Source organism: Chroicocephalus ridibundus, chromosome 8, assembly GCF_963924245.1.
Source record: "Chroicocephalus ridibundus chromosome 8, bChrRid1.1, whole genome shotgun sequence".
Classification (NCBI taxonomy): Eukaryota; Metazoa; Chordata; class Aves; order Charadriiformes; family Laridae; genus Chroicocephalus; species Chroicocephalus ridibundus.
Window position 1 is genome coordinate 21,467,564 of NC_086291.1, and position 20,308 is coordinate 21,487,871.

Genomic DNA, 20,308 nt, shown 5'->3' on the forward strand with positions numbered 1-20,308 from the left:
CAGCCCATGAGATGGAGCGATCTTCCTGAAGAGACAGCACAGGTCTGCCCCACCTCTACACCACAGAAAGGACCCCTCAGTATTAAGCTCTGCAGAATGGAAGAAATTCCCACCTAGCAAGCTCTGGGGCTTTCAAGACCTCTTTGTGCAACAGCTCTCCTTTTACCTGCTGTGATGCTCCAAAGTTTTTGCCCCAAAGCCCAAACAGAGTTGGAGCCAACCAAGGGAGGTGGCAAAGGCTTCGAACATTGCTCCCAGGCATGCTGCTTCACATCTCGGGGTTGCTGACCAGGAGAGCTGACTTCTTTTATCAAACCAAAAGATACAGCTGGCAAAAAAAAAAAAAAAAAAAAAAAAAAAAAAAAAAAAACCCAAAACACCAGGTTTTCAAGATACTTGGTCCTTAATGGCTTTTCTGTGTCCAAAACCTTTTTTTTTTCCAACCAACTGGTCCATCTAATATAAGGTATCATCTCTGCCTCTTAAAGTTATCTGAATAAAAGAAGACCTCTGGCATTAGAAAACACAGATAATTCCCTTAACAGACAGGATTGGTTGGTACACGTGTCTTGGCTCTCACCAGTTTTTGCTATGGACTGATGATGGTCCTCCCTCATCTAGAGCAGCATGCAGCAAATTCCTTACAAAACTTATATCTGTTCCATTTCACTAAGGTCACGCAGGATAGTTTCTATAGCCTCACAAACTCTTTCCCTCAACCCATAATGGGGGAAGAAAGAAGTGAGCCTAAAGTAGGAAGGTATTTCAGTGATATTTTAAGAAGTGTGAGGAATCTATAGAAGAGATTACTTCTACATAACCAGCAAATGGCTTCCACATAACCATTAAGTGTCTGAGCATGTTCTCCAGAAAGACATGCTGCTTGGCAGTCCCAGTCATCCCACTGTGAGACCATTACAGGACTTGCTCTTTTTGCCCAGGATGCAGCCAGCGTAAGTTACCCGACCTCCCAGACAAGATTTTAAGCTGCTTAAAGGAAAGCAGAAAAGTACATGTCACAAATCCAAAAAAAATTTCTGCATTTCCCAGCAGTGTTAAGTACAGCAGAGACCATCAATATGCTCTGTGTGTGTGTGCAAGAGAGTACCAGTTGTCCAGAAAAATAAGACAAATTGCAGTTGTGCAAATTTTAAAAAACCACTTCCACTTGAGCTCACATTCTGTCAGGTTGCATCAGACATAACATGTTGTACTGCACAAAGTATACTGCAAATATTTGTTTTCACTATAAAAAAAACAAACTGTAGCTAATTAAATCTCACACTGCCTCTGGAAAAGAAAACAGAATAGGAGGAGGCTGAGAGAGCTATCTATACATGGCCCAGTGACCAGAGCTGTAACTAAGGAACCTACCTTGCTTCTAGCACAGGGCACTGATTTGCTTTTTCATTGCAGACTGTGGTCTGTGGCCAGACTCTTGCTCTCTGCAGTCTGGCTGGCAGTGTAATTCATCTTCTGGAAAAAATCCCTGCAGAGATTTTGTGGCAATGCCTAGTGGGGATGGTCAGGTTTTCCATCTCTTCAGGCTCCAGTCAAGTGCTTTAAACGTTTTGACCAAAAAGTGAATGACCCAGTTAGAGAACTGAGTATTAATACTTGTATATTTTCTGTATCCTAATCAACTACTCTTCTTTCTTGTTTCAGAAGATCTAAAATACAAACACACACGAAAAGATTAAGGCAAAAATATACATTATTATGTCCCTCAGAAAGACATGTGCTTTCCCCTACCTCAGATATTTTTTTGCCATGGCTTGTAACCAGCAAACTCCAGAAAGACATTTGCATCACTTCACTGGAGAGATGTAAGGGAACCTGCTGGCCTGTGTTAGGGAGCTCTCACCCCATTTCCATGATGGATCTCTGCTTTGGCGCTGGGAGAGCCGCCTCCTCCCTGTCCTTCTCCGAAAATGGGGTTTGCAGGGCTGCTTCTCACACTTTTTCCCTCACTCCTCGCCACCTTAGTGCCGTTTTGCCCTTTCTGAAACACGCTTTCACAGAGGCGCTGCCAGCTTGTCTGAGGGGCTCGGCTGTGCCCTGCTGTGGGGCGGCTGGGACCGGCTGGGACCGGCTGTGTCCCGCCCCGGCCTCCCCTCACACAGCCCGCCCCTGCCGCCCCCCGCCAGCGCCTCACCACACACACCTAGTGTGGAGAAACACAATGAAGAGCAAATTCGGGACATTTTCTGGGGATCCAATGAAGTGAAATTCACACCGCTCTGAGAATGACAAGAGTTTGTTGTTTTCCCTTGATGAAAAGTGCCATTTTTCCCCACTTGCTAAAGGGACTACTTTTTTAGCAGTTGTCTGAAATTTGTGTGATCCCTTAAGGTCCGAACAAGTTGAAATGGAATTCTCCCTAGTGAAATGAGTCATTGCAATCTTCCATTCACGTCCATAATCACATCCATGCCTGGCTAACTACTTCAGCTGGTCAAAATTACAATGAAAGAAATATACCATCAGCCAAAAAGAGCTTGCGTGAAAGAACTGAAAAGATTTTGAGACATACGGCTGTTCCCAAGAGGCAGCTGTATTGCCTGTTAGCAGCTAAAGGTGAACTGAAATTTCCAACCTGGTTCTCCTAAAACATCGCTTTTACCTCAAGAGACACTGTGAACTGTTGGCTTTTTATCTTAATTCAGGATGAAAAAAATTCTTTAAAGAAAAAAAAAATCACTTGAACGTTTTCCTGGAGGAAAATGCCATTTCCCAGCTCCCTTTCTAACTTCTTCGAGCAGACTCTCCTTGCAAAAGCAGTTTAAACAAAGCTCTTCCAGTAGGGAGTGTTTTATGAAAGACATTTGAAAGACATGTGCATCACCCAAAAGATGCAAAGACATAATTCTCCCCCTCAGATCAGCCAAACAAAGCCCCACTTCAACAGAGCCGCAGACAAGATGGCCGCCTCCCTCCTCTGCCTCCTCAGCACACGCTGCTGGGAAATGCTCTCCACTGCCTTCACAAAGTGCAGGTTGCTAGCAGGACCATAGAGGGTAAGTAAGCATGCAAACGTGAGTCTAATCTATTTCTCCTCTATGACCTAGTAATAAGCTAAAAAACAGCAGTTTGGAATTAATTGCTGAGGATACTCCTGGCACCAAGAGGGAAAAAAAAAAAAAAAACAACAAAAAAAAAGGCAGCCTCAGATCAGATTTTCTTCTAGAAGTTGCTATATAGAGACAGAATCTTCCTTTTGTGCACCTACTTCTTAATCTTTGATAAATTTTTAATATGGTTAGCACATAAGGTCCACAAAGGGTCACTAAATCCTCTAATTTTATATTTAGAAGCCCATAGAATTTCTTCAACAACTACCCATTTTTTACTTGAAGCAATGGAAAGTCCATCACCCCTTTCCTCATTCCTTCCAGTCATTAACACGTCTGACTTAAAAAAATTTCACCTGAAAATAGACCCAAGCTGATTCTTTACTGCAGCAGGATTACAAATAGGAATGTTCTTCCTAACGTGGCTGTAGAAATGCAGTCCAGCGTCTTAGTGCTTGGGGACAAAGAAGCGTACGCTTCTGCCTGGGCAGAGGTGACAGTTTTGAGAGATCGTGCTTTAGAAATCACGCTGATGGCATGTGCCCTCAGAGCCGAGAGCCATCAGGGAGCCCAGTTTCCTTTTCCTAGCTTCTCCATAGGTAATGTGATTATTTTTTTTATCTTCCTACCAGTACAGAAAGTCTCTTCTCCTGCTGCTGTTTGGTACATTTTTCAGTAGATTTCCACAAATTATATTACGTGAAAACATGGAGCTTCATTAAAGTAAAGTGACTAGATAATTTTTATACCTGAATATACCTACATTCAATTATAAAAAAATACATCTATTTTTAGGAAGTAGTTTATACACCTAGGAGTGATATTATTATTCCTTCTTTCCTGTGACTTCTCCAAGAGAGAAAAAAAAAGTTATTTGTACTACAGTAGTGATTATATCCCCCTAACAGTGTCTGATTGCAGTAGGCACAGTAAATACATGAAACAATAAAGTGACTTCCTGCCTCAAAGAGGTTACACTTTAAGCATACGTGACAACAGATGGAGAAAACCCTGGAGTATTAATATTGCATGATGCACCAGAAGGGATTATTCTCACCATGCACAAATTAGATTGTAGACTGTTGCTACTCGTACTGAAAGTCCTTGGTCCAATACAACATTTTGCAGGACTAGAGATGGAATTAGATTTTCTTTCAAAGTCTGCAGATTGAGTGCTCCCTCCTACACATTTCATTATACTGCTGTCAAAGTTCATTCTCACTGGCATTGTCATTTTTATTTTGAAAACGTTTTCAGATTGCAAGAGGCTGCAATGGAAAGAATCACTGACACAAATTTGGCATGCTTTTCTGTAAGCAGTAGAAGGAAACTCTGCCTGCATTGCAGGCGTGACAATCAGCATATCCCACGGGTAAGACTCCTTGTTTCCCTCATCTGAAAACAACACAGAACATAGCTGCACCAACAGTCATCATTTACTTTCCTATCAGCATACTGGTGGTCAGCAAGAGGGGAAAAGGAGAACTTGGTAAAATCTAGCATGTTGTGTTTGAATATGCAGGGTCTGGAGCAGTTCTGCAGCAATCTACCGACCTGATAGTCCAGATGGTTTGAAAGCGGTGCCCTTACAAGTGATTTTCACTCTGACCAAGCCAATTTAAAATCTGTTATGTTTGTCTCTACTGAATACAGCTTTTGGCATATCTCAAACACATTGTAGAGTTGTTTCCATTTTTGAGAAGCTTTGTTTCTTCTTCTTATGCCTAATATATTTGAACTTCCATAGAAGGACTAATCAAACCAAAAGAATACTCTGTCACAGGCTGTGTGTGGACCAGATGAGCTTCTGTTGAAGTTGCCAAAAGATTTCTCCCAATGGATTTGAACTGGGAACCGAAGAGGCCATATGGTAGTAAAGATAATCTACATAGCGCCTTTTATCACCAAATATCACAAAGCACCTTGCAAATCACCTACTGTACAGGAAGAATTTCACTCAGAACTCAAATGCAAATACCTTTGGGGTAAAACTGGGCAAATACATAATAGCACACAGTAATGCTATGAAACAATTTGTAACTAGTTCCGAAGAATAAAGTCATAGCAAACCGAAATTATGAGAGGAATTCAGGCAGACAAATTATAGTTACAAATCAGTTGCAATCTGCACAATTTCACCCTGTATGTGAAGCAGTAATTTATTAAGACTAGTTTCTTCCCTTGGATAAATGCAACTCTGTTAAAGCGATCTTCAAATATAGACATTAAAAATAGAACACAAGGCCAACTGGATAACTTATATTAGTTTTGCAGGCTTACTGTGCATATAGATGTACAGCAAATGTATACACATCATCTTAATCTCAAAATCCCAAAGGTAATATGGCCAAAAAAAGTTACACTTTGTTATTAGGAGGTAGTTTGTTATTAGAGGTTTGTTCTTTGGAGGTAGTGTGGGAGGCTCTGGACGGTTTCTGATACTGTCAAGCATATCACTATGCAAGTTAGAATAATCAAGAAAAACTAGTTGTTTCAAATACAAGAACATTTTCTTTCTATCCATCTTGTGAAAAATAAACTTCAGGAGAAAGAACACATGATAGAGTGCAACACACATCAGAGTCAGCAAAGAAAACAGTATTTAATTTTCAAATGAAACAACATAAAATTGCTTTAGTGAGGTCTATTACTTGAAAATGTTACCACCTTTGGTTACCATTCTATCACTTCCAGACTGACACTTTGTTTCAGCCTAGAATATGTCTTATCTCCTGTAAATATATTCATGTTACGTTTATGTGCCATAAGAAGGCAATTCTAAATGCTGCTCAACAAATCAAATTAATATTAAGTAGACATACAACATAATTTAATTTATGCTGCATATTTATAAAGCCCCCAGAAGAATTTACTACAAAATCATTCACTGCACTTAAAATGAAACTGGAAATGTATTTTTTATTTAAAGAGATTTTTGAGACAATTTGTGGGATTTTCAAAGAACCCAGAGAGTTCAGTTGCCAGCTCCTACCTTTTGATTTTCTCTTTCTAAGAATTGCTGTCCACCCACAGCAATGCAGGCCTGCTCACACAAAGTCACAGCAGTCTTAGTATCACATTTATCCTCATAACCTAGCCACAGTGGTCCTTCCTGTCCCAGAAAAGATAAAGATGTAAAGTCAATTTTACTGATTCTGTAGCAAATGACCAGCAGGTCTTGCCCTCTTTCCAGTGTTGCAGCCTTTTGTAACCAAGAGCACAACATTTTCAGCATAGCCATGTGACAGCTGCAAAACTTCTGTGTATTAAACTAGCTGCTAATTAGGAGCAAAGTGTTTTCTTGGAGCTGTTCAAACCCTTAAAATTGACTGTGACAAGATACAGTGTCAGGATATTCCTGTTCGCTCCAAAGGAATAACAGCAGAGACTGTACAGCAGACACACCAATACGTGGCTGTCTTGAAAATTATGGGTTAGAAAAGACACCAAAGATTTCATGAATAGAAACTCAGATCTCTGAGGGGGAGCAGCACAGCCTTGTGCTGAGGTTCTATCTGCTTACCCCTGACATGCACCTAATTTGCATTCCTAGAAAATGTGCACTAGCAGTATCACTCCACAATTATGATGCCCATTTTCAAGGTCATGTTTTGTTCACGCTCCTGATTGTAGTACTTAACAATCAGAGGTGCAGAATAGCATGAATGCAGCACACTCAACCCCCAGGAGCAATTTTCTTTTTTTTTTTTTCATTTTTAAAGTAAGAGTCATATGCACTAAAAGGATGTGAAAAGACTATTATTAAACTACCTTTTAAATATGCTAAATGGCACCACATGCTGACTCAGAAATTCCTTTCCTCCAAGCCTATACAAAGTGGAGGGCCTAACTGTGAACATTTTATTGCTGTGTTGATAAATGTACCATATCATTCATTCCCTTTCAGAAAAATTTCACACAGGCCTTTTTTTAATACAATATTTTACAGATAAAACTGCAATATGTCTATTTAGAAGAGCAATCTAAGCTTCTGTAGTAAATGTAATTATAATAGCACTTACTGCACTTTCGATCTTCAAAGTGTTGTATGGATATTAAACAATTTTACTTGTTTACTTGCCTATTGGCAAGTATTTTAGTTTGCATTGAACAGTAAGTAGCAGCAGGTATCATCTTATTTCCTCCCCTTCCCCACGCATTAAGGTATTTCCCCCTTCCTGTTTTATTGCACATATGCTAGATGAGGGTTTCGCTTCTCTGTCCATGGGAATTCCAGACATCCCCTCCTGGTGCTACTAAATGGTTTTAATTTGCATATTTGCACTAATATTGTAAGATCTCTCAGGAATGAAGGGTCAACTTTCTTCTGAGGCCTGCTGTCTTGCCATAACAGTGAGCTGCCCTGGATAGGTTTCACAAGGAAATATCCCCTTTTTTCTAGCTCCAATGCCCTTATTTACTGTCACAACTAATAGAAGCAGAATAAGCCAGAATCTCATCTTTTGCAAGTGCTGGGGTAGAAACTCACGGTGAGTGCAGTCCCAGGGATGATGGTTACACAAATACAAGGATAAAAGTTATCGTCCTTAGTTTTTTCAAAGTAGCCCAGTGAAACAGAGCTTGACATTTCCTGCTGTCTATGGGAGACCAGCTGCTTTTTAGGCAGTAGGAAGTGCAGGCAAAAGATTTGATTCTGCTCTACAAACTAGCGCCAACTGCACAATAACTGAGATTTGTAGAGCCAGAGCCTGTCACAGCAGCAATATGAGTCTGCCATCACAGAAAACAGTTGAACTTGAAATGTATTGCACCCTCATCCCACCCAGAAACTCAGAAGCTGGTACAGTCCCAGTTCCTCTTTGCAGCATATCTTCTTTCTGTAAGTGTTCAGTAGTGTAAAGTACCCATGTCCTTGAAATTTCAAATTAAACTCCAAGGAGACTGACGAGTTTGCAGATGTAACAAGCATTAATTCCATAGTCTTTGTTGGCAGAAGAACATTTGATGTTCAAGTGCATTACAGCCATTTATGTTTTGCTTATCCAGGAAACTACTTCTATAAGCTTGTGAAGGGAACATTGTCAATAAACATTAAAATAAAACCAGTGGAGCAGCTTCGTAATCCCACTTCCAAATGGTACCAGCATAGAGGTAAGGCATATCCACAGCAGCTGTGAATGTGCTATGACCTTGTGTCGCTTCACGGTCTTCTCTTCCTATCTCATAATGGTACGTGTCCTGAAAGTGGTCTGCAGCATGCTTGCTTCCCCCAGGACTGTATGGCTACCTCAGCAGAAGTAATTCTGAAGGGTTGTATTAAAACCCAACTCCCTGCTTTCATGACCAATAAAACCAGTAGATCTAGAGAAAACAGCCCCTGCACAGTTTTTTTGCCACAGAGACAGCACTTCTCTATCACACAACAAAAAAAGACATTAGTTTCTTAGATGCCCAAGTCAATCATCTTTGATTCAGACATCAGTTGTTAAGCTTTTCTCTTGAAAAAACTAACATGCGCATGGCTTGTATTTTCCATTATATCCAGAGCAATATTCTGAATTCTGTCTTGGAGGCTGCAGCAGTTACAGATTAAGTTTTGATTACAAGAATGAAGAAAGTATTATTTGTAGAGAGTAGGACTTGCTAGAAGAATTTATAGTGCTGAGGAAAAAATACAAGATTTCTGGGTCTAAAAGGATGAAGCAGAATTGTTTATCTCTGATGCCACACAGAGAGATTTCTGAGCTGATTTATTGCATAGTTTATGAAAGATCAACACATGTACACAGGACAAAATCATTTTTTTCTTTTCTTCTTCACAGAACCATAAACCTATATTTCAAAAGGCCACGGCTGAAGTGGGGGATGAGATGGAAAGGTTGAACTCTGACTCAGTTTTCAAGGGCAGGTCTCTTGCTACTTAACTCAGGAATTTTCTCAGTCTTCTGTTGCATTCTATGCTGCCATCATCTGGCTCTTTTCATAAAACCTGACATTTTCTAAATCTCAATTATCTCCAGGCCTGAGTAGGAGCTTCCTCTGGGTAGGAAGCTTCAATGCTTTTTCTGAAGATATTTCACAGTAAGGATTCACCTTTGTCCAAGGAGAAAGCCCCTCTCACCAGCCACCAAACTCCCAGAATATTTACCCAGCCTCTTGGCCAGGCATCCAGCTTCCGTCACCTAAGCAGTCAGGATAGAGGGAAGATGGTGATTTATGTGTCTTTTCATACTCAGACCTACTATTCTGATTCCAACTGTCCTCAACCATCCACCACAGATTTCTTGATAGTAAGCCAGTTACTTTTAGCATGCTAGCCACCAGGGTCCTCACTACGTCCTCCTAACAAGGGAATGCAGACATCTTGTGATGGAAAACACCTTTCCTCCTACAGTAAATGGGTGTTACCATCTCCTCCAGTGATTAACTTAAATATAAACAAGTTGTTTACTTACTCTGAGCCAAATATTACTTTCTGCCTGACAGGGCAATGATATAAGGTGAGAGAATCTTTCCAATCAGCTTACACTGATACAAGGCCACACTGCTTACAAGAGATCACAACCTTCACCTCCTTCCTATTCCACTGGCAACCAGAGTACTATGTAAAGATTCAGAAAAGTTGATCTGGCTAAAAGTTGTATTTTTGATGGCTGACAAAACTCTCAGGGAATCATGAAAGCACGGACACCAATGCAGACATGAGGGAGAACGATACATAAAAATAAACTTTGCTTCATCTTTAGATTGCAGCACACCACTCTGGGTCCTTGGGAGAGCCTCTATTCTTTTAGCATTTCCAACACCTGGCTTTTTGTCTACTCTCTGCTCTTCACAGGAACCCTCTACTCTCTGTGAATGCCAGACAAAAGTCTACTTAGAAAAACATGCTCCGCTGTGCTTTGTCTTCCTGCCAAAGGATTCACCCAACCTGTTATGTAGGTAACAAGGAGAAGAAAGCAAGGTTGCCTGCCTCTGCTATCCAGCCACACCCCAGTTCCCAGTACAGATCAGAAGGACACTACATAGAACGTTTCTGTTGTACGTGAACTGCAAACAAGCAAACACAGCAGATACTCTCTATCACACAGCACATCAATCAATGCCTGTAGTTCTTGACAGAACACTAATCAATCACCATAGGGAGACAACAGCATGCGGCTCCTGGGAGACATTCCAATATGCTTTCCTTCATTCTTTTTCCTGAACCATTGCCCAGGAGAGGTAGGCTGGATAAGGCTTTTCTGGAGCTCGGGTTGCAAATTTTTCAGATTATGGGAATTACTGCATACAAAGGAGACTTCTGGGTCTATAAATTAGAACTAACAAGTCTTGGGGCAAAACAGAAAAAAAGGGCATATTTACATAGGGACAGTAAGGAGAGACAAACCTAAAAAGAGAAAAGAAGAAGGGAGACTTAGTCTTAGAAACTTTAAGAATGGCTGCTTGGATTTAATCCCCACAACTGAGTCCTGAGAAATTCTGCAGAATCACAACTGAAATTAAATAGGGACTTCTTTAATGAACAGAGTAAAAACATGGCTAATATTGGATATGCAGAAATGACCACATAATCTGCCTGAGTACTAACTTCAAATGACAGTGTGCTGAAATTTACAGATTCTGTATTTGCTAGGTTTTTTTTGTATTGACAGAAAAGAGGTGGGACAGAGGCTGAAGGATGTGACAAGCTGAATCAAACCTCCATTCTGAATTCAAATCTGAATTGGACCTGAATCAGTACACTCAGGTCTTGAGCACCACTGCATGCCTCCCCTAAAAAGATTCACTGACCTCAATACTAGATGAATGCCTCCCTCATGCATCACGGCAGAACTGGGCTGAGACTTTCAGACCCATTTAGGGACTACAGAAATGGAACTGAGCTCCCAAGGCTTGAAAGAAGTCTCAATCCTAAAGAAGCAATACAGAAAGCAAATGTGTGTCTCCGTAAAAATACTCACATCAGCACAGTTAAATATTGGAGGCTTGAGGAAATACCTTACCTACAATTGTTTTCAGAGAAAACGCAGACAAGTTCTTTATTGTCCCTATATAAGCATTACTGGCATTTATTTCTTATGCAGCCAATTTTCCTAGCCTTGACCTATGTTACTTTAGTGTAAGAAGGAAGGAGTGAAGAAGCAAATCATGTAGAGATATGTGCCACATATTCCTCACTCACGGATTAAACAAAACAAAGAATGCTTCATTTCATTTTTCAAGCAGGCTCTCTATGTTTCTGGAGAGTGCTGATGCCCTGTGATAGCTGAGCAGGATAGCGTTAGGACTGTACATACTGTATTCCTCCTTGCTTTCTTAATAAAAGAATAATGGATTCAGTGGTGCAGAAGCAACACAACATGCTGCTATGAAGGAGACCTCAAAGCCCACTCAGCTGCTTCACTGGTGTGTATTAAAATTAATGAGTTTCTACTACAGAAAGAAAGAGGTGTCCTTACATGGGAATGAGATCTCTGATCTTTGTATTGTAGCACAACCACTGAGCAGCACAGAAATCTGCACAGCTCTGTCTCAAATAATAAGTTTCTTAACACGATGAAAGTGAAGACAGACTGAATACACTTGCTATATATTGAAAGAGGGGATAGGAGAGCTTTTCATTTGCATCTTAAGCACCTTCCTATTAGTAAAGACTGGACTGCTGTTAAGGCTCTCTTTTTTCCTCCCATTTATACAGCTAACAGAGCAAAAAATTGGCAATACTGAATGCCAGCCAGCACCTGAGGCTGCTAACTCAGCCAATATAGCCACAGTACTTAATGGGTCTCAATTACAGAGAACTTATTTTTGTGCACAGGAACATATACCTGGAGGTCAGCACATTTCATTAATATTTTTGATTAACACATCCTTCACAGTGGTTTTGAGCTTTTAATGCTTCCCCATTAATGAAGCAAAATTTTGAAGCAGCTATTACCTTGGTACATAATACAATTTTAAAAATGCTGTTTCACTAAGACAGCTCAGTTTTATCCTAAATTCTTCGAGGCTTCATCCAGCTGCAAAGAGGAGTTAATAACACACTGCTACACTAACATCTCTTTGAAGTTTATTTCCTGCCGCTGAGTCCCAGTGAGGAACAAAAATAAGTAGCATGTTTCATATCTGAAAAGTACATCAAGTATTTTGTGAGTTCAGCTCAAACCATTTGTTTGGACTGAACTTCTAACTGGAGGACACTTTTACCATAGATTACGTAAATTCCACAGAATAATTGCCAAAAATCTTAAGGAAGATCATTTCCTTTTCATAGGTGCTAGAGACACACCAACCTCAGATAGATCAATGAATGCCAGCTTCAACCATAGCATAGAATTACAAGTGCCAAATCATGGTAAAAAATCAGAAAACCAAGATCACCTCAAAACTGCTATGAACTGTCCTACAGGCGTGAAATATTTCCATCTCACTGAGGATATTTGATCTCAAACTATTCAGATTTGACATTTATGCACTTTCTGTTACAGAGTTCATTGCAACCTATAGAGAGCTCTGAGCTATTACAGAGCAGAAAAAAAAAATTAAAAAAAATCTTGAAGAAGTATCAACAATCCAATCTGCTAATGCATGCAGCTTTTCAAATTTAATTTTTTTAGGTTCTGGTGGCTGTGATTTATACCTAAAAATCTTTGCTGTCACTGATGTTGAAGTCAGTGTTTCCACAGTATACCTGCCTCAGTCTGCAAACTGCTTCTGTTCTAATTTAATCAAGTTCAGCCCATTAATAGTATCATGTAAAGGGCAGTTATTTTGCTTATCTCATTAAAATCCAGAAATTTGCTACACTGCCATGCCATTAAATCCCAGTCAGTCTAGAAGCATTCCATTAGGACTGCATTAGTTCATCATTACTGAAATTTATTTTCCTTTTAGTCTCACTAGAGTCGAGCTTTCTCAAAAAAGATACCACATGAAGAAACATGACATCTGACATTCAGCCTCTATCACTTCTTTTTGGGAAGGCAAGAAAGAAAATGTGTTCCAGAAGACTATTTATATGGCGTAAGTAGAGAATGCTCCATTTTGTCACTTCCCTATTGCTAGCTGGCAAACGTCCCTTTGTGTCTCTCTCCAGTCCCCTACTTTTGTAGAAGGGGCAAGCCTGAAGTTAAGCTCCAGAAAGTACGCAGGGAATACTCTGACTCTGGGGATATTTGAACCCAAAAGCAGTTGATTCCAGCTTTTCTAGTTTAGCCAAAGCAGAACCCCAGCACTGAGCAATCTGCCATATATTCAGTAAAACCTCAGACTGGGCCCTGGGAAAGAAGTGATTTCCTTCCTCCTTCTCTCCTAAAATAGAGGAAGTGCAATTGGATGGGTGGTCTCACAGGAACATAATTGTTAAGAGACATTTACACACCAACTTCTGAGGCCAAAGAGACAGACACTACCTCTGCTAAAAGGAATCACACCAACAAGACAGAGGCCATGTACATATCAGCAAGGACTGGGGTCCACTAGAAACAGAGCTGCGGAATGAAACAGTTCATGATGACAACCTGATACCCTCGCTATGTATATTTCATAGGGGTTTACCTCAGACAAGAACTGATCAGGTCCTGTTAGCAACTGAATGCAGCTGCATTGAATGTGCTCTTGGAACACATTGTCCTTTTCAGCTTCATCTGAAAGAGATCCAATAAAGCACCCCAAGACTACTCCATGATATGAATCAAAGCACGTTTGGCAGGGACAAGTAGATTGGCTTCAAAAGCACATTCCTGATCTGAACTAAACCACTAATCTAGACATACCATAAATTCTTATGTATGAGACCCTAACAGCACAATATACAGAGGAATAAAATACTTTCTGTGCTATGCTCAGAGACACACGCCTGAAAAGTAGAATCGGGATGCATCTTCCAAAGTGAGGTGATGCTATGTGAAAGACACACAGATGGACAGGCAATTTTTTAAATTAGAGATAATGGAATGAGGCAACTTAAAGTAATTTTACTCCCTCTAAGAGTAAAATTTGCTTTTACGTTTTAAGCGAATGAGAGCAGTTATGCAGCATGAGCCACAGAGCTGAGCACAAGAGGAGTGTCTCCTCCAGCATCTTGGATCTTTCTCCAGTGACATTCAAATGACAGAGAAAAGATCAGGATTTTTTATGGGCTTAAGATCTTTGACACGCTCAGCTTTTCTGTATCTGGGCTTTCTCACACAAAATTAACCAAAGGTATTTTGACATGCCTAAATAGAAATAAAATTATTTTTATTGAGACAGAAATTAAATATAGTCACAAAACTTCAAAGCAATCTATTTTCAGCGCTCTATGGGAAGCTGGAAGACATTAACAATTGTATATACTTGTTTGGAAACACTTACAACACATTTAAGAAGAAGACAACTAAGTTATCCCAGATTTCTAATGTCAGGAATCAAATTAAATCAGGGCGGCGCTTCAGTGTTTCAGATGAAAGTTTGGCAGTACTTCGTATAGGAAAATGACACGTAGGAAATGACACGGCAAGGGTGGGTCACTTTCATATAATACGAAATTGAACAATATATTATGAAACATATAATTTAAATTAATTTCAACACTACTAATCTGAAAGGTGATCTGATGCCAAATGCAACACAATTTTTACCCATTGCAGTGGATCAGTTCTTAACGATCATGGGTGATATTTGCAAATCTGTAAAGACTTCAAGTTAAGTTGTAAATTTGCATTTCAACATCTCTACAAAATATCCCAATTTTAAGGATACTACTTTGCTACTACCTCTCATATCTGACCAGCTGAACAAAAAATAATGAAACATAAATCCACCTGCTGCCCTGAGCTGTTTAGTTGCCAACCCACCATGCTACTGCTTCTCTGTTGTGGGTAAAGTGAGCAACAGCAAAAAAGATGACATCTTAACAGAGGAGGGAAAGGCATTCTTTTGCTTTACAGCTGTTTAGGGTTAAAATTCAATAGCAGCAAGACTCAAAAGGAAGTAATCAAGAAAATTTCATCACATCTATAACATTGTGTAGCAGTTCTGGGAACAAAATTATCCCTTCAGACAAGCAAAGTTCCTGTAGTACAACAAATAATATTAAGATAATTTCAAGCTACAGACACTACTATACTATATGAAGGCAAAAGTCTCAGTATGAAGTAAAGCCAACATGGTCTGTGGCCCTTAATGTACATCCATGCATATTTTTTAATGTCCAAAAATAGAAGCAGTAGAGCACTAACTGCATGTTCCTGTCTTTTGCATCACATAGACCCAGCCAATGCTTTCATGAATAAACAAGAAAATTTTTATGTTATGAAGGAAGGGAGATTTCCTTACAAGTCACAGTCTGGCAGGTACCTCTCTGTTTTGTCCAGACTTTTCCTAATATTCGTGTATGTTCATTACATTCCCATCTTACTTTTAGTGTTACTATTCAGGTATTGGTTTACCTGAATTTGATCAAAACATTCACAGTAGACCAGAATTAAACCTTTGTGAGTAATGCCTGAACATGGCACACAGTAAGTCTTAATTAAACGTATATAGGGGGTGCATATAAATTATGTTTTTATAATATCATAATTATGCTTCTGGCCCCCTTTTTAAAAGGCTGATAGGCCTATAACAAAAAATAATTCCATGTGTATGTTTTCAGAGATGATAAAAAACAATACAAAAGAGAAATATTCAGAAATAAGCTATATTGTTTCAGTCCAAGTAAGCAGCATAGTTTTTAATGAATTAGGACTCTTACGTTGCTCTAAAAATAACTGTGTCCTGCAGCATTAACCAGTTAATAATCAACCTTGAGAATCAGTGCTGTGTTCCTGCTGGTAGTTGCCCTTCTGAGGTGTCAAGAAAACGAGCAGGATTCGGATTTAGGATTGCTCCTGTTTTTCTTTCTTGTCTGCCACTGAAACAGAGCTCGCCACCTTTGCTTGCCGGCTTCCACTCCGCAGTGAGCTGAGGAGAAGGGCACGGTGGCCACAGCCCTGCAGCACTGCAGAGCCATCCCGCAAGCCCTGGCTACACGCTGCGGAGAACCTGCGCAAGTTCCTGCAGCGCCAGACAGACCCCATAAGAGGGAGACTTTATCGCACCACACCTCGTGAGTGAGATACTTAAAATGCAACTCTTCAAAGCTATTTCATCAAGACCTAATCCACAGTACAGCCAGATACACTACACACGTTTCTGGAAAATCTTTAATGTAAAAATTTCTGGAGTTTTTAGTCCAGTTTCTGGGAAGAATTAAATGTAAATAATTCTTTTTAAAGGAAATATTTTAAAAATTACAACATTTGGGTTCTTAAGCAATCTAAAGATGGAAAACTTGTAAAAAGGAGTTGATATTCAAGTCAGCGTAAAGATTTTTTTTTTTCATCTCCTTTAAAATTATTTCCTCACTAGTATTTAACATATTTTTCTTATGTTTTCCTGAAGACAAATAACTGGGGCAATATATACTCAAAAAAGCACAGGATTTTCAGGAGTTTTACCAGGCCAACCATAGAAAGGACACCTACAAAATTATATTTTCCAGTTCATTTACATTTACCTATCCAAAAGATGGGACCATGAGTTAAGAAGGAAGGCTAAGAGTGACACAGTTCACCAGCCTTCAGCTGGTGTCACACCATGACACAGTTCACCAGCCTTCAGCTCTGCTGGTAAGAGGCCAAAGTGTGGGGACTAGTGAGTCTCCTAAGTCAGCTGATCTCCCCATCAGCAAAGAGCAGACCTTATTTATAGCTAGTTATCTTATGCAACAGGAGTCACCTCTGGGAAATGGGCTACACTGCTTGCAGAACAAAGCTTGTGTCAGCCAGCGCAAGTATCACAGACTTGGACCCAGATTGCCACACAGCTGGTGTTTCTGTGCTAACCAATGCCCGTGCCAAACTACCTTTAGTTATATTACAAAACACAGAACAATATCCCAGCTGGCCTTTGAATATTTCCACATGTCAGAGAGATCCCACATCACCAAAATAGAAAGAACTAAAAAGGCCGTGTCTTTCTGTGATAGTTCAGAGATTTACGTCCAGATTCCCCAACCCCTGAAACTTCCGCTGCAAGTAGCAATGGCTCCTAACATTTCTGACCTGTTCCCAATCTCCCCACTTGCTTAACTCTTTGTTTCTGACATATCTGTTTAGAGAAGCGGCTCTTCCAGATTTTTCAATTTGTCTAATATACAACTTTAATATTGGAGACTGAATATTCTTTTGGCGAAATCCTTTGCAGATTTGATGCAGACATCCTCTGCATCATGTATCCTGAATCCTGCACAGTCTGAGGCATGGCTTAGAGAGCAAGTATGGCATCCTGTCAAATAAGGAGCCATGTTTCCTTTCATTCTTCACACACCACCAGATCAATAAATCACGGTGTCATGAAACTTGACATAGGAGAATCGAATAGGTGCCATGAAATTATTGCTTTCAAAGCAATTTTGCGTGAAACAAAACATGTATTAATTCCACATCCAATATAGTACTCTCATTGGGTGTCTAAGAAAATTTAGTATTCCTGGTCACAGAAGTTCAATTTTAGAACACATTTGCTGTGATTTTTGCTGAAGACTGCCAACACACACACTTCATTTAAAACAGTTCATGATATGAAAGTTTATAATTTTTGTTAAAAGCAACCTTTAGCACCTGCCTAGCATTTTTATCTGTCCAGAAATTACGGTAAATCAACACAATCTTTACCTCACCTGCTAATTTAGTTAGGCTATGTCCAGAACAAAGGGCCACAATAAATGCCAAAGTAAGGGCTACACCCACTTATAAATCACGCAGCCCCAAGTCTCTTGTTTAACAAGTTAAATATTTACTAGATTATAACCAGAAAACAACAAAAGTAGGTCCCTTAGACGATAACTGATTTGTCAGAGGAAAAGTCTTTTAACAAGTATTTCTTAGACCCATAATGGACATTTCTAAAATATCTTTTTCCATCTGTTTTTCTTAACTCCACAAAAGAAGGCCAAACTTCACCTGGATGGATATATGCATGAATAAAGCACAATAACACAACACCAAAAGGATTTATCATCTCAGACCGTACTTCTTTCAGTCCTCTACCCTGTCGTCATTTGCAAAGTGGTAGCGATAAATGTGACATCAAATTGCAGTCAGACGCTTTGGTTTCTGAATATCAAAGACAAAAAAGGTAAGATCCCAATTTCTTAAAATCTATTTAGGCTGCATACAGCTCTTAAGAAATGTGACTTTAAAATCTGTTTTTCCATAGTATTCTGCACATTCCATATTTTGCTCTTCATTCTGCTTTTCTTCCTTACTAAAAATATTTCCTAGTTTATGAAACTACAATTATGGTGTGTATCTAGATTATGAGTTCTTGTGCTTTCAAATGCAGGATGACATGACATAGAATTATTTGTATTAATCCAGGATACCTTCAATGCATTTGTGCCCATTCACAGTAGATGAGTATCTATTTCAAAGTTAGAACTACGCAAATCTTAGAATATCTGTGTGACTGTGACTATAGCTGTTCCTTTGGGACAAGGGAGAAAGAGGAACAGAGAGGACGGAAAGACAGGTGAAATAGAAAGCAGAAGGGGATATTGAAATACAGTTAAAATTAATCCAACTGTCTAAACCCACTTCTGTGACGTTAAACTGTATTAGAAAGTGGTTTTGAATACAGAAGAAATACTGTGGTCACTGTGCCGATTTGGCTGTCAGCAAAGCAGCCATGCATAGCAATAATGACAGCTTACACAGATACACAGATTGTGTGGTTTGGCTTTAAGTTAAACGACGACTTTTCACTGTCAGAACTAGAACTATTTATTTTAATAAGAGAGTCTAATTAGACAGTTATAGTTTAAACATTCTGTATGTCAGGAAAGGCAGCAAAAAGCATTGTGAGGAGAGCCATCACTGAGAAACAAGAATAAACAAAGACAACTTTTGCCTTGCTCTGTGCATCTTCTTTGGACATCAGAGCTGTATCCAGCAAGGGATTGCCTTAAGCATCCCCCACAGTGAGTACTCTGCGCCTTATGTGATGATTCCATTACCAGAAATCGCATTCTCATGAAGCTCATGTTTGACCTAACTTCTCAGTCCCTAACCTCCATAAATTATAACTCCTGTTCAGCTTTTCTCACTCTCAAAATTGGTTATTTCACCTTTCAAACATTCTGGCACCTTAATCTTCTCTTTAAGTTGCTGAAAACAGGTAATTTCAATCTTCTCTCTCTTGCTTCTCTAAATTATATCCTCAGATTGCACTTGTATTCCAATCTCTCTTCTTCCAATTTTCGCTGTTGCATTTCGCCCCTCCCCTCCCTAGCCCTCACCTTGTCTATAGAATTTGCCTGCATAGATGGAGCTTCTTTTAAATGCAAGGGGCTTTCCTTTTGCATGAAGGAGAAGTCTCCCCTGGCTGTTTACCTTCCTCTCACATCCTGCTTTAATAGTGATGCTCAGAATATCCATTTCAGATTGAATTCTCAGAGAAGAAAAATAACCACAGTCATTGTTGCTTGCTTTGTGGTAAATTACAACCCTGGACATCCATAGTTTTGGATTTGTTTTGGTAGAGACATTTGTCTGTTTTAGAGAAATAAGCAGATGAATTAGGAACTGGTTTAGAAATTATGAAATTTCTCCTATGCTCTATTCTTTCTCACTCATTTAACCATAGCTGCTAGTGTTCATTATTTCATTTAAATAACACACATGACATAATATACCCTTTTTTCCCAAAATATATGCTTAGTTACAAATTAAAGTTTTTCCATGCAGATTACCATGGGTTATCATTTCTACCTAGGAATGTATAATCTTAATCAACACACCATGCACATCACAATAAAAACTGCGATTATTACACAAAGGGATCCAAGCACACTACGTGAATGGATGCAAAGATGAGAAAGGAAAATCAAAACTGATAAATGTGTTGTGAATTACTAGGACACTTTGCTGAACTCTGAATTAGCTGTAGGTATGTTTACATGGCAATATTTGGTCAAGAAATGGACATAGCATTATTTTAGGTAAGTGAAGATGTAACTGCGTACACAGCTGTAGCCAAAAATGCAAAGAAGATATATAAAGGCTGAAACTGTTACTAATAGAACGTTACAATGTGTTTATATAAATCATTAGCACAAATTTGTCTAGAATATTTGTACTGGTTTGCGGTCTGATCTCTGCATCTAAGGAACGGATTTTGGAGAATTAGAACAGACTTGGGGAAGGAAAAAAAAGAAAAAAGACCTTGCTCCCTGAAAAACAGAATATTAT

The 20,308-nt window shown here is 39.4% G+C and overlaps 1 protein-coding gene across 2 annotated transcripts in view; it reads left to right on the plus strand.

Annotated features, from left to right (window-relative positions):
• Positions 1 to 17,900: 17,900 nt before the first annotated feature.
• PALMD (palmdelphin) overlaps positions 17,901 to 20,308 on the plus strand; it is a 56,410-nt gene continuing 54,002 nt past the window's right edge. Inside the window, exon 1 of one of the 2 annotated variants that reach the window (XM_063344489.1) lies at positions 17,901 to 18,197. The gene's annotated coding sequence lies outside the window, so the exon portion shown is untranslated. Of the gene's footprint in view, positions 18,198 to 18,954; positions 19,039 to 20,308 lie in introns of those variants that run through there. The other variant, XM_063344490.1, reaches the window with a different exon arrangement.